This window comes from Etheostoma spectabile, chromosome 22 (assembly GCF_008692095.1).
Source record: "Etheostoma spectabile isolate EspeVRDwgs_2016 chromosome 22, UIUC_Espe_1.0, whole genome shotgun sequence".
NCBI classification, from domain to species: Eukaryota; Metazoa; Chordata; class Actinopteri; order Perciformes; family Percidae; genus Etheostoma; species Etheostoma spectabile.
In genome coordinates, this window is record NC_045754.1 from 5677873 (window position 1) to 5684127 (window position 6255).

The 6255-nt window shown below is 39.2% G+C and overlaps 1 protein-coding gene across 1 annotated transcript in view; it reads left to right on the forward strand.

The window, feature by feature from the left end:
* The window catches only part of LOC116671945 (cadherin-12), a gene marked incomplete in the record, with an annotated part of 99221 nt that overhangs the window by 28198 nt on the left and 64768 nt on the right, over positions 1-6255 (forward strand). The window contains 1 exon segment of the mRNA XM_032503436.1: positions 6159-6255.

The following is a 6255-nucleotide window of genomic DNA, read 5'->3' on the forward strand; positions in this document are numbered from 1 at the left end:
GTGATGGCTTGCTAACATCAAAATGGCGCCATAGGGAGCTTCTCTTAGAGAGGAGAGGCTTACCACCTTGGCTGCATGTGCACTAATAGAGCTCCATAGAAGCCTTGAGGCAACGGGACCGTTTCATTTCATCTCATCTCTGTAGCAGTCCGTCTCTCACCGCTCCAGAATAAGGCATGTCTCCTGACTGAATATTATATCTGTCACAACGTCACACGTCAAGACATGATAAAAGATAGCAGAGCACTGGATAATCAGGATATAAAGAATTTTTGTGGGAAAATATTTGTTGTTTTGATTCTTTACGGTTAGTGGGTTTTTAACAGAAAATGCTGTGAGCTCTGGTATGACTGTACGAGATAATGAGGCCTGAGTAAACTATTTGTTTGTTAAAAAATAGTGCCTAGCCAGTTATTACTTTTCTGCTATTTGAAAGTGTATTATTACTTAGGACTATAATGGCTGCAATTACTATAATTGTGCCTAAATTTGGCAGCACAACAACATGCAAAGTCAAAGTAAAGAAAGGGGTAGACGCAAATTCGAAGTAGGTGGTGCGATATTTTACCTAAATGTTGGCGAGACGTGTGTTTTACAAATTGAAGAGTCGGAGTTAAGCGAATCAGTGTAGCGCCAGTGTTTCAGAGGCAGTGATTGACAATTCTGTGATTAGAATTTAGAGTCACTCGCACTGGTGCACACAAATACAGAACACCCACCCACACACTAAATGTTCACTGGCATGCAACTGAAACAAAAATGAGAGCAGTGCTTCATCACTAGTGGGCAAAACTCAGTAGAAGAGTTTTAGTTCAGGCAACACCAATCCTTTAAAATGTGCCCAGATCAGCCCCGATACCAATCCTTAGGACACCAACATCTGAATCCCTTCAAAACACTATAAACGGAGGCTCCATCGCCCATTCTCTCCAAGGACTCTGATAAAGATGTAATTCTCCATCAAAACGTTAGTCACTGTTACGCACCTTAAAACTAAAAAAAAAACGATAAATCACGAAGACACCCGGCAACTTTTTTTTTTTTTTTTTTTTAAACTCCACACCGTTTTGTCCTGCCCTGGTTGGACTGGATTGTTGTGGTTTACAGAAGCGCAGAGAAATCTTTTCTACTATAATTTTCTATTATGTGGTAGTCTAATTAAATGTTTATTATATGTGTGTTATAATTTTTATAACTAAAGTTATCATTTGTGACTAAACAACTCGGTAACTTTTTTTTTTTAAACAAAATTTCTTGTTGGTAATATTATAATATATAATATATATTATAATATTTTCCAATGATAAAGGTGTAAAAGTACAGTTCCAAAGTAGCTTCCACCAACATGACCAAAAGCCTCTGCAAAGTCTCTTTCCAGTCTTAGTTCTGCTGACATAGCACTTTACTCAAGTAAGCATCAAGGCACATTTATCACACACACAGCCTTGGCAACAGGAGAAGTTGCCGTTTGTCACTATTAAAACATGTGTTTTGGCTAACTGTCTCGATGTTCTTATGAACTCAACGAAAGATAGATGTGTTCTTTAACAGGACAAATCCATGGGTCCAAAAAAACAAAAAGTAGTGGTATCACACTTTCAAATCACCAAGGTTATTTATGGCTGTATCGGTTTTCCACCAGGTGGCCAATTTAAAGTGTTTTCCTAGTAGTCAAAAACTCCTGCAGTGTGTAAGCTAAGATGCACACACAGGGACTGGACAAAATAAGAGAACAAAAACTATCCAACAGTGCTGTCCTGAAAAAGGGACAACTTCTCATTAATGCGGTCTGACAAACATTTATATTTTTTACTGATCAGTGACTTATGCTAAGTAAAACTATTATTAATATGGCTGCTATAAGTGCCCATGGCTCTTCATATCCACCACCATATTTAACAACTGCCCAGACCCCAATGTGAGTGGAAGGCATCCTTTGGCTCTCTCCACACACTCATGCATGTGAATGGGATGCAAGAAAATTGGGAAAGACAACAGACTGAATCATAATTATGCTTCCATTGTTCAGGGAACAAAGTTTTGTGCTCCTTTCAGCTCCGAGCACAAGCCTTGCATGCACGCAGCCCTCCAATGAATATCATAAAGAAAATAAAAAAATATATAGTGCAGTATATTTCTTTTCCCAATACAGCAACAACAGCAGCAACATATCCTCTGTGGTGCTTTGCATCTTGCAGTACATGTCACTGTGTCACACGTAGACTTGGATAAAGCACCTTGTTTTTTGCCAGGCCAACAGAACGGTTGAAGCCAAACTGCATCGTAAATGAGTAAATGTATCTGAACAACTAACAGAACCGTTCTATTTGCTATTCATCACTTCGCCTGTGCTGTAACCTATGCATGAGGTGTTCTTTGATAATTTAGCTTGACTGGCCAGCTGTGTTGCTACTCCCATTTTCATTACATTTCTTCCACCTACACTTCTTTCCTCCCACTTGCCCCCAGAAGGGATTCAAGGATATTACAGTCTACTTTGGCCTTAGCCCTGCAAACACAATGTCTTCACAGTGATTTTCCTGATTTTCACCTTCTCAGCCTTTGTGCACATATTTTCCCATCAGTTAACTTATCACATCTATTATGATATGAGCCCTCACTGCTATGACAGATCACTCAACAACAACATGATGTGTAGGCCTAATGATGAACATGCTACTGGTCCTTTATGCATGTGCAGAAAAGTGTTAATTTATCTACCATACAATAAATACTTTGAGATTTTTTGTATTGTTCTGGAATCGATTGAATTGCAGAAAAATTAAAAAAAAATGTATGAATTTCAAATGATGCTTTGTTAGATGTTTTTTTTAACACACTGAAGATTCTATCACCTAAATATTTGAGAATATTATAATTCTAATAGAAATTCTTTGAATAATACCACCGCCACATTACCCTGGATTTCCACCAACTGCAGATCGGCTCCGTTGCGTGTCGGCTCCGTGCTCCACCAGGTCCGGATTTGTTGCAGAACGCCTGTGGCCATGACTGACAGCTTTACGTATGACCGTGCGATATGACAGAATGTAATTTCTATAAACAGAACCACAAAACCTCCGACCTGCTGACTTCAGGCCTGTCTCTGCCCATTATGCCTGAGTTTGGACGGAGTCGGAACGCAGCCGCTGCGCAGTCAGTGGAGCTACACACATTGAATTTAATGGAAACCTAATGACAGCCATACTGCAGTTGGTGGAAATTAGGGGCAAGACTTAGTTTGGTCAATTCGAAAAACTGCAGCTCTGGTCTGGAAACACATCACAACTCTTCCAACAAGTATCCCCATCCAGGACACTTCAACACATCCAATCTTAAATTCAATCTCATATCTATACACTCAACTTCACCTTTTCTCAATTATTCTATGTAAAAGCTTGTGATACGGGCTTACGCAAACTGATCCTGTAAGATATTGAATTATTCATATTAGATAACTGTATTGTTCTCCCGTGGTTGCACTGCTGCCCCTACAGGGAAGTGTACGTACGCTGGCTGCATGATCATTAGCTGATTTTTACATCTTTCCACAGCCTAAAACATAGCTATATAAACTGACACAAAAGAGTTATGACTTAATTCATGTTGAGCATCTTCCCCATTTGCATATGGAGATTTCATCCAAATTAAATATTGTAGTCCAGGAAATCTATTTATACGCTTTTCCATTTAGTTTTGTTTTTTACAATTCAAAAGCATTTTTGAGAACTCCTCAAAATGAGTCATTAATTCCTCTTTGAATCATGAGTAGGCACATTCATAACCTTATTAAAACAACTATGACTTCATTAAAAGGAAAAACAAATGTGTCCACATATCTATCATGAAATTAAAGTTTATGCAAAACAAGAACTTGATCCAGATGACTCATATCTCCCCTCCATATCTGGAATCAATGCCTACGTATTTGTTTGTCAGGTTTATGGCAGCCTTGACGACTAATAACTTTGTGAGGGAGTCTCACGTGGGTGGTAATCTGCACCAGCAGATCGGCTAGCCATATGTTCTTTGATTATTGAAGGTGATGTGCAAGAACGCTGTCAGCCCGCTGCGTTGTGTTATCTGAAGTAGACACACGGGTCAAGGCTCACAACCGAAGCCCGACACATGCTAATGAACTTATCTCATTAAATATGCATCAAGCCCTCCCAGGGCCGTACAGTGGCAGAGGCGTGATTTTGCAGGAATTATGGAAACAGTCATTTTCCATTATGTCAATGCTAAATGAGGAGTGACCTGTGGGAGAGCCATGTCTGACCCGTGTCAAGACAGTTCCTGCAAATTTCGCAAGGAGAACTTTGCACATCAGTTTTGACTTTTAAGCTACTGTGGTGACAGAGAGAATAAATGGATCTGGGTGCACGGCATAACCTCTATGAAGCAATCTCACTCTGAAGCCAATGTTCCAAGTCTGCATAATTAATCAAAGACAATGATGTCAATGAGGGGCCCCGGTTATGAAATTAGAGGCACGCTGTCTTCCATTACTGTACAACTTATAAGTGCATTAGGAGGGAGAGAGGAACAATAAGCCAGGTGTGGAAACCATTAGATCCATTCTTCATTCCAACCGTTTGTGGTTCCCTTCTCTTGTTTTTAGCGCAATTAAGTGCCTCGTAACAAGGCCAGAGCTGAATGCTTGAGTGTTGATATGGTAGTCAGGCTTGCAAACAAGGTGTGAACACAGTGCAATAGTAGTCTGCTCAATAATGAATGAGGCTTAACAAATGAGGTTGGTTCGGTAATTTTTCTTCTATACATTAGGCAGCGTAATGAATGATTATTAATTAAGAAATCACATTTTATGATAAAAAAAAATGTGGTGCCTGTCCACACATAATTTACATCAATAAATTCAGGTAAATAAACACCTTTTCTGTAGATTTATAACCAGAGTCTATTATTACAATAGTCTTTCTACGCTCAACTTTTTAAAAAGGTCACAAGGTGGAGAGTAACCAAATCAACCAAGATCAAGTTTTGGAATCATGGTTTACCTTATTTTTCCATGAAAAGCTATTGCATTAACAAGTGGTTGAGTATCTACAAAATTGTGTAAATATATTCTTTTTTTTTCCTCAATACACTTTACTCGTGCATGCAAAATCAATGGCTCATGGACATGACAATGCTGTGACATGCCGCATCCATCTTATAGCTCATTGGCACTTCCACTGATCTGTGTGAAGATAAACAAAACAAATTGGAAGAAAACAAATTAAAAATTCAATTGCTTGTCTGTGAGCTGGATTATATATTAGTAATCTTCTGTAAGAGTTTCCTCGTTCATAGAACGCGTGTCAGTCAAATGACATGCTGCGGCAAGCAGAACAATCTCCTGTGGCCGTTGTTGTCAAATCTGCTGTGCTCCTCACCGGAGTGATGTGTGAGAGAAAGCAAAGCATCTTAAAGAAATCATTGTGAGCATGCTGCTTTGCACTGACATCTTATACAGTACACATGTCAATTTGATATATGAACTGTCAATGCATCATGCTATATATCTTCAAATGGCTGCCTGCAACTGATTTATGTCAAGTTTTTTTTTTTTTTTTGAAAAGGGTTTATCTCTATTTTCAGAGGCTCATTGGTTTGATTAAAAATGCTCAGACAAGGTTTTGTGAAGCACAAACATAAAAGCTCCTCACCACCCTCTCATTAAAGTGTCATTAAATAATACATGATTTTCAACCTCTATGGGCAATCAAGAAACTGCAGTAACTCTGACAGGTCTGTGGCACAGTGTGTGGCGGCCTAATTGACAGCAAAAACAAAGTCACAGTTTTCACTTCAGAGACAAGTAATCTAGCTAATTGGAGTATGCATCCAAGAGAACTGTCTTGGGCCGTGGTAATCTATCACCAGGCAAATAATAACAACACTTACTTTTATGTTTGAGAATGACAGTAGTAACATTCCTCATTGAAAGACTAAAGCAGGTGGGAGCAAAAACTATGAGCATGAACGTGCCACTAGCATAGTAATGTATGAACAACAAGCTACAACCTTTTCCTATTGTGTAGTCACCATGTATAAATTCTCTAATCAGAATAATAACACAGCATCATTGATATAGGTAATGCACGTAACGGGGATTTAGCTAAATTAAACTTTGCTTTTGTTTTTCTTCCCTTCAGGTGATGAGACCATAAATCTCTGAGTGGCATCCTGACAGAGCCAAGTAAACTGCTTTGTGGGCACCGGCAGGGCACCGGCAGAGCCCCTTCCCCCCCC